The following is a 14,289-nucleotide window of genomic DNA, read 5'->3' on the forward strand; positions in this document are numbered from 1 at the left end:
GTGCTGGAGGGGCTGGGATGGTTGGGTTTGAAATCCATCCCTGCTGGATGCAGAATTCCCAGGAATTCTGGGGCTGGGATTGAGGTGCAAACACAGCCACACGTCCATATTTATTTATTTTAGCCACTTCCTCGTGTTGGTATTTCATTTTTATGGTGTGCTCACTTTATTTTAATTAATTAATGACCATCTGAACCCAGCCCTTGCTTCTGCTCATTAAGAAGTAATTAGTAATTAGCAGTGATTGATTGATTGATTGATTGATTGATGGATTGCACAGCCGGTCTGTGTTCTCTCCTGCTGAATTCCCGCTTGGATTCTCCTGGAAATTGTAAATATTTCAATTCCAATAAAAGAAATGGAAGAAAGAAAAGCGGTTTTGGGCATGTGGTGTCTCCCTGGTTTGGGTTCTGCAGTAAAACCAAGTCCTGGGTTAAGGCTGCAAAGCTCAGCTTTATCTCCAGCTTTGTTAAACTGGCTCAAACTGGGGGGTTTAAGGTGTTTGTCACTTTCCCCCCAATTTTGTCACTTTAATAAAATTAAAAATAACAAGATTTCCTCCTCTCACCCTTGGGGGGTGGTGAAAATCAAAGTTTCTTTGCTCTGAAAAGCAGCAAAAAAAAAAATCTAAATTGGGTTGGGTTGAGCAGAGTTCTGAGGTCTTTGTTTCCCTTTAGGGAATGTAAAGATCCCTGTCCTTGGAAAAATGGGAATTTTCATGGATATTGTCCAAACCTAGTCCCAGGAAGCAATGGGAGCTTCCTTGGTGGGGTTTAATGGAAATTCAGGGCCAAAGTTGGGGTTCCAGTGGAAATTTTAGTGCTGGACCCCAGAATTTGGAGATCAAAGTAATAAAAATAAAAATAAAATAATAGTGACAATAATAATAATAAATAGTTAAATAAATAATTATAATTAAATATAAATAATTATAATAATAAAAATAAAATTTAAAAATTATTAGTAATAATAATGACAAAAAGTAAGTACAAATATAATGATATAAGCATAAATAGAAACATAATTTGCTACTGATAAATAAATAATATATGATATCACAATATAAATATAATAATACAACAGTAACACAGATTTTCCCCTCGGTGCTGATCACACAGAGCTGTTCCAGAGCCAATCCTGCTGCTCCTGCTGGAATCCAGTTTGGATCCAGGCCCACGTGTGGATCCTGTGTTTCCATGGTGATGGAGCACAGGAATTGTTGTGGTCCCAGTGCTTCCCTGCAGCTCTGCCACATCCACACTAAAAATCCAATTATCCATGGAGGGAACCATGGGATGCATCCATGGAAAATCCCTCAGGAGGAAGTTCTGTGCCAGCACAAAGAATAATTCTCCAATAGTTCAGTCCTGGGAGGAGGCAGGAGGTGGCAGGAATTCCTGTAAGGAAAAGGGAAAAACAGAAATCAAAGATGTTTTCCAATGTTGGAGGCAGAATGATCCCATTGCCAAGGAGAAATCAGGATCTTGGGAGGGAATTAAATTAAAAAAAAAAAAAAAAAGAAATTCCAAAATATTCCCCTTTTGCCCTTAGCTCTGGAATCTCCCAGTCCTGGTTGGGCTCCCACATCCACGGGAGAGCCCATGGGAGCTCTGGAGTCAGGAGATGGTAAAATGGGAATATTATCAAACCCTTCCACCTGGAAACACTGCCAGAGCTGAAGTCCTTCCCAGCACCCCAAATCCTGGGATCCAAATTTTGCTGGAATAAAATCCAAATTATCATCCCCTTATCCTGCCATGGTTCACATCCCAGCTGACAGGGTCTCATCACTCCTCCCCTAAATCTTTCATTTCCCAAATTCCTGTTTGCATCCCTCTTTTCCCATCGGGATTTTGGGATCAGTCACTTCCACCTGAAATATTTATCCTGCTTTATTGCAGATCTTCTTGTCAAATCCTGAAAATCTGATGGAAAATCCTGCTTCCAGCAGGAGACAATGCTTTGGATTTTTTTTTTTTTTTTTTTTTTTTAATTAGTCATTTCCAGCTGTACAAACCTCCTGGGTTTTATTCCTCTTTTCCTGCTGCTAGGCAGGAGCAGTTCTGTTTCTGGCAGAGCTGGAATGCTGCATCCCAGGCTTTTCCCAGGATATTTTGGACTTAGACACTGCACAAGCACAGAGTAGAATTTCCAGCACTTGTTAAATCACTTAAAAAAAGATTAATCCAACCTAAAGTATAGGCAAGTCATCCTTTGGAATAATATCCTTGGAATTTCAACTTAAGGAATGTATATTCCTGTATTCCTATGGAATCTGCTCCCAAAGGAGGAATAAATGAGGGAACACTCCTGTGTTTCCTGGGAGATCCCATTCCCTGTGGAATCTCAGCTCATGGCAGCTCTTTCTGGGAATGGGGCAGGAATAAACCTTAAATAAAAACAAATGTATCAAAAATCGAGGATTTCACCCAAGAAACTTTTGGGTTTCATCCTCAGAGAGGGGAAAATCTCTGAGGTCGATCTGCCTGGGACTGACGCTCCTAAATAAATAACTTGGTGTTTATTTCCCATCCAACTCTGCTTATTTCACCCATTTTTGGGTCAAAAGAAATTCAAATACTCCCATTCTCCCACGTACACTAAATGTCAATTTAATCTATAGAACCCACAATATTTCTTCTCCTTTCCCCTCCCCATTAGGGGCAAAACATTCCCTAATTTGTACATTTGAGACCTTCCCGACTGCTCATTCCTCATCCCTGGTTTTCTCCTCCTGCTGCCGTTGGTTTTCTGCAATGAAACCCTGGAGAAGCGACTGCAGCAGAGCCCGGGGCCGGTTTCTATAGAGACAGAGCTGCCTGCATCCCGAGAGCCTGGGAAAAGCAGGGAGCCAGCAGCAGGACAATGGCAGCGCTCCTGGAAGGTCCAGCCCACGGCCCCGTTATCCCGCGATTAAATCCGCTGGGTAATTGGAATCCGCGGCGATCTGGGGCTTGGAGCCGGCTCTAATTAGGGAGTAAGGCTTTGGAAATGGGATTTGCTGCTGGGCTCCCGCTTCTCCCAGCACTGAGTGTCCCAGCTTTTCCCTCCTGCTGTTCCCTGTCCTGTATCCCAGTTCTCCCTCCTCCTGTTCCCTCTATCCCATATCCCAGGTTTTCCCTCCTGCTGTTCCCTGTCCTGTGTCTCAGCTTTTCCCTCCTGCTGTTCCCTCTACTCCATATCCCAGGTTTTTTGTCCTGCTGTTCCTTGTCCTGTATCCCAGGTTTTTTCTCCTACTGTTCCCTCTATCCCATATCCCAGGTTTTCCATCCTGCTGTTCCCTCTGTCCTGTGTCCCAGCTTTTCTGTCCTGCTATTCCCTCTATCCCATATCCCAAGTTTTTTCCCTGCTGCTGTTCCCTAACTTGTGTCCCAGCCTTTCCATCCTGCTCTTCCCTCTATCCCATATCCCATGTTTTCCATCCTACTCTTCCCTTTGTCCCATATCCCAGGTTTTCCATCCTGCTCTTCCCTCTATCCCATATCCCAGGTTTTCCATCCTACTCTTCCCTCTATCCCATATCCCAGGTTTTCCATCCTGCTGTTCCCTCTATCCCATATCCCAGGTTTTCCCTCCTGCTGCCCCTCTGTCCCACAGGGCAGGGGTTGCTGGTTTTTGGGCTCAGGAGGATCCCAAGTCCAGGCTGGGTCTGGAATCCCAAATCAGGGTTTCCCCAGTTCCATTTACACACCAGGACAAAGGGATTCCTTGTGATGGCTCAGCAGCACAAAACAAGGGAAGGGGAGAATTAGAGCCCAGGGATGGAGAGAAACACTGGCTGTGCCACCACTGAAAATGCATTTACCCAAAAAATCATAAAATATCACCAAAAAACCTTTGTGTGGAATGTGGGTTGAAAAGGGCCTTGAACCATTCCAACCCCAGCACTATCCCAGGCTGCTCCAGCCTGGCCTTGGACACCTCCAGGGATCCACAGCCCCTCTGGGAATTCCAGCCCAGCCAGGAATTCCTTCCCAACATCCCATCCAGCCCCACCTGGCAGTTCAAGGCCATTGCACCTGCAATGGGAGAGAAAAACCCAAAGACCAGCTCACCTCTGCCACCTGCAACCCCCACCAACAACCTGAGCCCAGGCTGGCAGGGAATGGAGGTTGGGATGGAGAGCCCTGAGCTGTGGGAGCTCCTAAATCCTGCTGCTTGGGAAGGATTTACTTCCCGAGGGTCTGTCAGAGCCAGGCTGGGGCTGGCTGGGAAATCTGCAGGTGATTCACTCCCTTTTCACAGCCATAAATTCTGCCCCGTGGGGAAATGCAGTCACACCCCGTGCCTGGGGTTTATCAGGGAATGGCTCCAGCTCCCAAATTCCATCCAGGGATGGGATGAGTTTTATGAGCAGCACTCCAGCAAAGCATATTTCAAAAGCCATGGGCAGGAGGGAAGGGGATTTTCCACAGCCAAGGTTTGGGAGCCAGGAGTTGTCGTGGCCATAATTCAGATTATTGCTGAGAAAAGAACTGAGGAGGTGGTGTTGGGTCACTGTGGCACAGCCACAGCCCCAAAACATCATCAAAATCTTTCTGAGAGGGACAATCAATCCAGAGCTTTGTGCTGGCTGCTCACATGGGTACAGCTCCTGCTAATTAGCTGCTGCAAACCAGCACTTTAATGAGTGTCTGCCCTTCCCCTGCACATCCAGCACCCACCTGCAGCCAGCACAGCTCTGCCACCAGTGTGGGGCCCACCTGGGGGAATAAAGCACAAAGTTATTCAGCAAAGAGTAGGGAATACACAGGGGTGTTGCAGGGATTTGCAGGGATGCTGCAGGAATTCATAGGAGTGTTGCAGGAATTCACAGGAATGTTGCAGGAATTCGCAGGGATTGTTGCAGGAATCCATAGGGATTTTGCAGAAATTTGCAGGGGATGTTGCAGGAATTTGAAGGAATGTTGCAGGAATTTGAAGGAATTCACAGGGGAGGTTGCAGGAATCCATAGAGACGTTGCAGAAATTTGCAGGGGTTGTTGCAGGAATTCTCAGGGGATGTTGCAGGAATTGGCAGGGGATAATGCAGAAATACCCAGGGGATAATGCAGAAATACCCAGGGGATGTTGCAGGAACTCACAGGATTTGTTGCAGGAACTCACAGGGGATGTTGCAGGAATTCTCACGGGATAATGCAGAAATACCCAGGGGATGTTGCAGGAATTTGGGCCCAGCTCTGGGTAAATGATCCCAGGGTATTTTCAAGGCTGGAACAGGCAGGGACAGCCCAGGGCTGAGATCAGGGATTTGTGGCACTGGGAAAATGAACCCGTGAATGGTTTGGGTTGGGAGGGACCTTAAATCCCATCCCACAGGGCAGGGACACCTCCCACTGTCCCAGGCTGTTCCAAGCCCCGTCCAGCCTGGCCCTGGGCACTTCCAGGGATCCAGGGGCAGCCACAGCTTCTCTGGGAATTCCATCCCAGCCAGGAATTCCCAATTCCCAATATCCAGCCCTGCCCTCTGGCAGTGGGAGCCATTCCCTGTGTCTGTCCCTCCATCCCCTGTCCCCAGCCCCTCTCCAGCTCTCCTGGAGCCTCTTCAGGCTCTGAGCTCTGCCGGGATCCTTCCATGTTCCAGGGGAACATTCCCAGCCTATTCCAGAGGAAATCCCGCGGCAGCTCCAGCCCCTGACTGCCCATCAGCCCAGGGTGAGGCTGCAGCTTTTCCATCCAAAATTCCTGCAGCTGTCTCAGGGCACTGAGAGGAAGGTTCTGGAGCTCTGGGATCATTCCCAGCCCTTGCCCCACTCCGCGTGTCCATGGGGGAAGGAGCAGAGCAGAATTCCCAGCGCCGGGAGCGGAGCCATTCCCGGTCCCACCATCCCGTCTGTTGCCATGGAAACAACCTTGCCTGGAAAGGACATCTCAGCATCCCCCGTGCTGGATTTCAGAGCTGCAATTCCAGAGGGCTTGGAAAGCCGATTTTCCATCACCCAGCCCGGCTGGGGAGGGCAATATTCCAAATTCCTTCCCCTAAAATGTCCCTTTAAAGCACGGGGACAAGGCACCCCTTGTCCAGCAGAGCAGGGCTGGGAGAGCCCCTGTGCCTTCCCAGGGTTCCCAAATTCCTCCAGAGCAGGGCTGGGAGAGCCCCTGTGCCTTCCCAGGGTTCCCAAATTCCTCTAGAATAGGGTTGGGAGAACCCCTGTGCCTTCTCAGGATTCCCAAATTCCCCCAAATCAGGCTGGGAGAACCCCTGTGCCTTCCCAGGGTCCCCCCAAATTCCCCCAAACCAGGCTGGGAGAACCCCCGTGCCTTCCTAGGGTTCCCAAATTCCTCCAGAACAGGGCTGGGAGAACTCCTGTGCCTTCTCAGGATTCCCAAATTCCTCCAGAACAAGGCTGGGAGAACTTCTGTGCCATCCCAGGGTTCCCAAATCCTCCCAAATCCCCCCAAATCAGGGCTGGGAGAACACCTGTGCCTTCCTAAGATTCCCAAATTCCCCCAAATCAGGGCTGGCAGTGCCCTGTGCCTCCCCAGAGTTCCCAAATCCCCCAAATCAGGGCTGGCAGTGCCCTGTGCCTCCCCAGGGTTCCCAAATCCCTCCCAGCCCCAGGAAGCCCAGCTCCATCTGGCACAGCCAGGAATGTTTAATTAAGGAGCTGTTTTTAAGCTCCCACCTTGCAGCAGGTGGGCACGGGCAGGTGAGGGGAGGGCTGGGCACCTGCTCTGGCAGGACTGGCTGGATTCCAGGGATTCCTTCTGGAAAAGGGCAGGACATGTTTGCACTCAGCATTCCCAGGCTCCTTCACACGTAAATCCCACCAGGAGCAAAGCAGGAATTTGCTGGGATGGGCAGGAAATGTTCCCAGTATCCACCCTGAGCTCCCAGGTTTTATCCCAAACATTCTCATTTATTTGATATTAACCAGTGCCATTGTTCCCTGGGTGTTTATGCAGAGCTGGATGAAAATGTCACCTGGAGGTTCTCTCCATTTCTGAGGCCGCTGTACTTTTAAAATGCATTATTTTAAAAATAATTTTCGAGGCAATGACATTAATTAACGTGGGAAGGGCTGCTGAAGGCAGCAGGCAAAGCTCCAGGGTTTCACTGCTCACATTGCTCAGCCTGAGCTCTCGGTTCTGCCTCCCCTGGATGGAAAATTCATTCCTGCTCTGTCCTTCCCCAGCTGCTGGTGAGAGAAAAGGAGCTGCCCTTGGGATTGGTTCTCACTGTAATCACCTGCCTTTATTTCCTTGCCTGCCTCTTCCAAGATATTCCCTGAAAACCTCACTGGAGACATCTGGAAGTCGTTAATGGAAGAGCTCTGGGTCACACCTGACTGTCACCGCTCGTGGCTCTGTCCCCAGAGTCCCCAATTTGTCCTGGCAAGTCCCTCCTCCCGAGGGCCATCCCTCAAACTCCAGCATCATTAAGGCAAGGTGTTAAAAAACAAACCAGGAAGCAGAAAAACACTCAGCAGTCCTTCAGTGAAAGTGCCTTAATTAAGCAAAGAAAGTGATGATTATTATTAGAACCTCATTTCTTATTTATAAGCAGCAGCAAATGTTAATAAGGGGAAAGTCAGCAGCTGCTTAATGAAACCCAAAGTAGTTGGGTCAAAGCACAGAGTGCAAGGGAAAATGAAACTCCAGCAGGGATGGAAAATTTGGCTTGGAAGGAGGAAGAGGCAAAGCTGCCGAGCTGGGAAGGGTGAAAAATTCCAGGATCCCTGAGGCTGGAAAAGCCCTGCAGGGTCATCAGACCCAGCCTATGCCACCTGCAGGGTCACCAAATCCGTCCTGTGCCATCTCCAGAATCACCAAATCCGTCCTGTGCCATCTCCAGAATCACCAAATGACTCTGCTCCCAAACAGTTTTTTTGATGGTTTTCTATTTTCAGTTGTGTCCTGGTTTGCAGGACAGGTGTCTGCCAATAAAGGCAGAAGCTTCTCTTTGAAATGGAGAATGTAAACCCCCTCCCTCCTAATTATTATAATTGTGAAATTAAGGGGCTCTCAGGCAAATAGATGGGAATTAGGAATAACAGTTCTTTACTAGGAAAATTAAACTAGCAATGCAGTATTACACAGAACAATCCCAGCCCTGCCAGAGTCAGAATCCAAGCTGACACCCGTCAGTCAGTCAGGGTGTTGGCACAGTCCCATTCAATGGTGGCTGCATCCTCCTGCAGGGGCAGATGTGGTTCAGCTGGAGCAGTGCTCCTGGAGAAGGTGCAGTTTCCTCTGAAGCTCCAGGGATGATGTGGAAGGCTCTGGTTTTCCTCTGGGATCCAGTGGCAAAGGCTGCTCTGCTGTTCCAAATCTCAGTTTTTATCTGGGTAGGAAAGGCTTGGCTCCTCCCCTGGCTGGAGCATCTCCCATGGGATGATGGAATTTTATCAGTCATGGCCTGGGACTCAGTGGCCATGAACAGGAGATATCTCCTGGAGGGAGGATGGGCTGTGGGAAGATAAAGATGATTGCCCAGCTGGGTTAAAGATGGCCCATGAGCAGGAGATATCTCCCACAGAGATCAGGGGCACTGCCCCAGCTGGGGTAACAGATGGGGACAGAATTCACATTTCTGACCACATCCTATATATTGCAAACCAAGACAAGTTGTCAAAACTTTCAGGGAAATGTGTTTTTAGGAATAACCAAACACAAGGATTTTTTTTTCTCTCCCCAAACCAGAAATACTTGGATAAACTGAGGGGGCTGGGAAAGGGGCTCAGCCTGGAGCCAAGGAGCTCAGCATAGATCAGAACCAAGGTCTGGACACCCCCAGACATTCTCCAGAGCAGGGATGAGGAGAGGCTGCTGCCCTCAGACCTGGGGGCCAGAGCTGATTTCCACCCAGGCAGATTTTCCCTGCTTTATGCAGAGCTTGCAATTATCTGCTTGACCACGAAATTACAGGCTGTTAGGAATCATTTCATTCATCTGATAATTACAAGATTAACCGAAGCTCTCTATCTAGCAAGAGTTCATCTTGCACATGGGGTGGGCTGGAGCTCATTAGCTGGAACTGGCTGTTTTTAATTTAAAGGATAATAACCCTGTACACCCAGAAAAAAATCCTAATTTCCTCTCCAGCACCTAGCACCTGCACTTTTCCATGGCAAAGTGGCTCTGCCGGGGTAAATCCCAGCTCAGGGTTTGAGCTGAGCCCTCTGCAGCCCCTCCAGGTTTGTCCTGGTGCCACCCTTGGGACACTGGGAGTGAAGAGGGGCAGAAGGGAGGGCTGGGGGTGGAAGCAGGTTTTGCTACAGGCTGGGGGGTGTTTTTGCAGCAGGGTTTGGGACAGAGGAGCAGTTTGGGAGTTCTGCTGTTACAGCCCTGAGCACTCCTGAAACCAACTGTGCAGAAACTCCAGAGTTACATCGTGATGTCCAGCCCTGTCTCGGGCTGCCAAGCAGGATGTGCCCAGCATTGAGTGTTCTATCCCAGCTGGGGCAGTGCCCCTGATCTCTGTGGGAGATATCTCCTGCTCATGGGCCATCTTTAACCCAGCTGGGCAATCATCTTTATCTTCCCACAGCCCATCCTCCCTCCAGGAGATATCTCCTGTTCATGGCCACTGAGTCCCAGGGCATGGCTGATAAAATTCCATCATCCCATGGGAGATGCTCCAGCCAGGGGAGGAGCCAAGCCTTTCCTACCCAGATAAAAACTGACATTTGGAACAGCAGAGCAGCCTTTGCCACTGGATCCCAGAGGAAAACCAGACCTTTGCACATCATCCCTGGAGCTTCAGAGGAAAAACTCAGAGTGTGCACTTTTCACTCAGAGTGTTCTGGAACAAATCTTGGAATCCATCTCTGCTGCTCAGACTGGGAATCACAGAATGTTTTGTGTTGGGAACAACCTCAAAGGTGCCATTCCTGCTTTTCTCTGTCTGCCTCCAGTTGTGGGATGCTGATTTATGAATTGCACCTTTGGGTTCAGGCAGGGGAGGGTTTGCAGTTTTCCTGACATCCTTTTCCTGCCGGGCCATAACTTCATCCCACTCCATGAAATATTCCTGCGTGACTCAGCTGCTCAGTCATCACCCCTCTCCTCCCAGCCCCTCAGTGTGAATACACAAATTAAACAACCTTCTGAGCACTCCTTTAGAGCTGACAAGTCATTAATTAAATACATTCCTGTCTGCAAGTGCAGTTCTGTTCTCCAGGGGAAACAGGCTGGGACGGGGCTGGCAGCAGAAAATGCAAGCCCTGTAAAAGATAAAGCATGAACTTGTGCAAGATCTAAACACCATCAGGTATTTATAACCCTGTCCCTCATTATCTATGGATGAGCATAAAAGGTTTTTACCTCCAGAGAGAGGCTTTGCATACGGATGAAGCATGGAAAAAGGAATTTAAAAAGGGAAAAAAAGGAAATTTTTCCCTCAGGGAAGCAGGAGAGCAGCGCTGCGAGTGCCTTTCTGTGTAGGGCTGGTGTGACGTGTTCCTTCATTCATAATGCAGATTGTTCCCACTCTAAATATATCCCTGCTCCTCTGGAGCTGCCCAGCTCAGTCCTGGAGCCCAGTGGGTTCAGGAACATCTGGGGTATCCTGTGGGATTGGGATCCAGCGGCTCCTGGGTGGGTTTTCCTGGAGCTGCAGCCCCCCTGGGCTGGGATTGGGATCCTGGTGGGTTCTCTTGGAGCTGCAGCCCCATGTGCCTCTTAATTTGGGCTTTTTGTGCCCCTAAAATTGGGCTTTCTCTGCCCCTTAAATTGTTTTATTTGTGCCCATTTATTGGGCTTTTTGTGCCCCTTAAATTGGGCTTTCTCTGCCCCTTAAATTTTTTTTTTTTTTTTTTTTTTTTGGTGCCCATTTATTGGGCTTTTTATGCCCCTTAAATCGGGGTTTTTGTGCCCCTTAAACTTGGGTTTTTGTGCACCTTAAATTGGGGATTTTTGTGCCCATTTATTGGCCTTCTTGTGCCACTTAAATTTGGGTTTTTGTGCCCCTTAAATTGGGCTTTTTGTGCCCCTTAAATTTGGGCTTTTTTGTATCCATTTATTGGGAATTTTGTGCCACTTAAACTGGGCTTTTTGTGCACCTTAAATTGGGCTTTCTCTTCCCCTTAAATTGGGGCTTTTTGTGCCCATTTACTGGGCTTTTTGTGCCCCTTAAATTGTTTTTTTTTTGTGCCCATTTATTGGGCTTTTTGTTCCCCCAAAATTTGGATTTTTGTGCCCCTTAAGTTGGGCTTTTTGTGCCTATTAAATTAGGCTTTCTCTGTCCCTTAAACTGGGGCTTTTTGTGTCCATTTATTGGGATTTTTGTGCCCCTTAAATTGGGCTTTTGGTGCCCTTAAATTGGTGGGTTTTTGTGCCTCTTAAATTGTTCTCTGCCCCTTAAATTGGTTTTTTTTTTTTTTTTGGTGCCCATTTATTTGGCTTTTTGTGCCCCTTAAATCGGAGTTTTTGTGCCCCTTAAATCGGGCTTTTTGTGCCCATTTATTGGGCTTTTTGTTCCCCCAAAATTTGGATTTTTGTGCCACTTAAGTTGGGCTTTTTGTGCCTCTTAAATTAGGCTTTCTCTGCCCCTTAAACTGGGGCTTTTTGTGTTCATTTATTGGGATTTTTGTGCCCCTTAAATTATTTCTGCCCCTTAAATTGTTTTTTTTCTGGTGCCCATTTATTGGGCTTTTTGTGCCCCTTAAATTGTTTCTGCCCCTTAAATTGTTTTTTTTCTGGTGCCCATTTATTGGGCTTTTTGTGCCCCTTAAACTGGGCTTTCTCTGCCCCTATAAATTGTCTTTTTCTGCTGCAGAATGAGGAGGAGAAAGGCACGGAGCAATGGGAGGACGCAGGGAATTGTGTCCAGGCACTTCCAGGTGCCCTTTGCCGTGCCCTGCCCAGTTTTCCCTCCCCAGCAGCTTCCCCCAGGATCCAGGGCAGTGCTGGGGATTCATCACCCCCGAGGAGGTTCTTGCTGAGTCTCCACTCTGCAGAGGATGGAGCCACAGCCCAGGGAAGCCTCAGTGAAAATCTGGATTTTCATCCGTGCCATGGAAGGGTTTGTTCTTCCTCTCTCCGCTGGGGAGAGAGGATAAAATTATTTAATTATTTGTATGAGATTGAATTAATTATCCGATTAATTAAATTCTGTTATTCATTATTTAAAACGTTAAAATATTTCCGCTTTGGAGCGTCTCTTGGGGCTGGTTTGGGGAAGGGCTCCTCTTGTGCTGAGGGAGCCGAGAGGATCCCAATCCCATTTCTGATAACTCCTCGTTCCTGTTTATCACCAGGCCTGGCATTAACCAGGTGATGGATGAGCTCACCTCGCTTTTCCTTGGGAATACGTGCAGGGAATTCTTGGATAAGTACCTGTGAGGAGAGAAGACCCTCCTGAGCTGTGGTTTAAACGAGCTGAGGGACTGGGATCGTTCTCTCTTTAATTAAACTCCTGACACATCCCATATTTCACTTCTCTGTTAGCCTTGGACCTTTCCAAGGCTTGTCTGGAATCCTGGATTCCAGGGGTTGTGCAGGAGGAACATCCTGCCAGGACCTGCTGGGTGTGGCCTTGTAATAACCCAGCGAATTTCCTCCCCAAAATTTGGAATTGCAAAGCCCAGCTGTCTTGGTTTGAAAGACAGGTGTCTGCTACGAAAGGCAGGAGCCTCTTTTAAAATGGAGAATGTAAAGCCACTCCCTCTAAATTATTATAAATTTGAAATTAAGGGGCTCTCAGGCAAAGATATGGGAATGGGAATAAGTGTTCTTTACTAGGAAAATTAAAATGAAAATACAGTTTTACAGAAAATAAACCTCTAAAACAAAAAAAAAACCAAAAACACAAAAACCAAACCCAAAGCACAGAGTCAGAATCCAAGCTGACCCTCCTCAGTCAGGGTGTTGGTGTCAGTCCCATTCAATGGTGGCTGCAGTCCTGAATGGAGCTGGGCATCCATTCCCTTTGGAAAACAAGTCTTCCCTCTGAAACTGGGGAATGATTTCCCTGCTGGGATGGACTCCATGGTGAGGTTGGAATACCTGGAACAGCTCCCAGGGGAAGATGGTGTCTGAGGTTACAGTGCAGGATGTGCCCAGCAGTGTGTGCTCCATCCCATCTGTTAAACCAATGACCCTGATCTCTGTGGGAGATATCTCCTGCTCATGGGCCATCTTTAACCCAGCTGGGCAATCATCTTTATCTTCCCACAGCCCATCCTCCCTCCAGGAGATATCTCCTGTTCATGGCCACTGAGTCCCAGGGCATGACTGATAAAATTCCATCATCCCATGGGAGATGCTCCAGCCAGGGGAGGAGCCAAGCCTTTCCTACCCAGATAAAACTGAGATTTGGAACAGCAGAGCAGCCTTTGCCACTGGATCCCAGAGGAAAACCAGAGCCTTCCACATCATCCCTGGAGCTTCAGAGGAAACTGCACCTTCTCCAGGAGCACTGCTCCAGCTGAACCACATCTGCCCCTGCAGGAGGATGCAGCCACCATGGAATGGGACTGTGCCAACACCCTGACTGACTGACGGGTGTCAGCTTGGATTCTGACTCTGGCAGGGCTGGGATTGTTCTGTGTAATACTGCATCTCTATTTTAATTTTCCTAGTAAAGAACTGTTATTCCTAATTCCCATATCTTTGCCTGAGAGCCCCTTAATTTCAAAATTATGATAATTTGTAGGGAGGTGTTTACATTCTCCATTTCAGGAGAGTCTCCTGCCTTTCTTAGCAAACCTGCCTTTCAAACCAAGACACCTTTACATTAATGTCAGAGCCAGAGAGCCCAGGCCAGATTTAAAAGTGCTAAACTCAGCTCAGTAATTTATGGGGAGAGCAATCAGAAGCCTCATTTTTTCTAGGAAAAAACCAGATCCAGGCTGTTTTCTTTTACCCCAAGCCCCCTGGGCCTGGAATGCTGCCAGGCAGAGGGATCTGCTGCCAGCAGTGACAGCCAGACTCAGGCTGGGGCTGTGCCTTCCAATCTGGAGACGACACCAATTAGCACTCCTAATTATGTTAATGAAGCAATTAATAGGATTTCTCCAAGGAAAAGCGATAATCAATCAAATCCCAATCAAAGAGAGATTGCTGAGCTGGGTGAAAGCAAAGTTTTGTATCCAGGTGGAAAAACTTTGTGCCTTTTCTGAAAGGATTGGAGCATCTCCTGAAGGGAGCTGGGCTGGGAGAGCTGGGGATGTTCCCCTGGAGAAGGGAAGGATCCAGGAGAGCTGGAGAGGGACTGGGGACAAGGGATGGAGGGTCAGGACACAGGGAATGGCTCCCACAGGAAAATTGGAGATTTGGGAATTGGGATATTGGGAAGGAATTCCTGGCTGTGCTGGAATTCCCAGAGCAGCTGTGGCTGCCCCTGGA

Source organism: Oenanthe melanoleuca, chromosome 7, assembly GCF_029582105.1.
Source record: "Oenanthe melanoleuca isolate GR-GAL-2019-014 chromosome 7, OMel1.0, whole genome shotgun sequence".
Lineage (NCBI taxonomy): Eukaryota > Metazoa > Chordata > Aves > Passeriformes > Muscicapidae > Oenanthe > Oenanthe melanoleuca.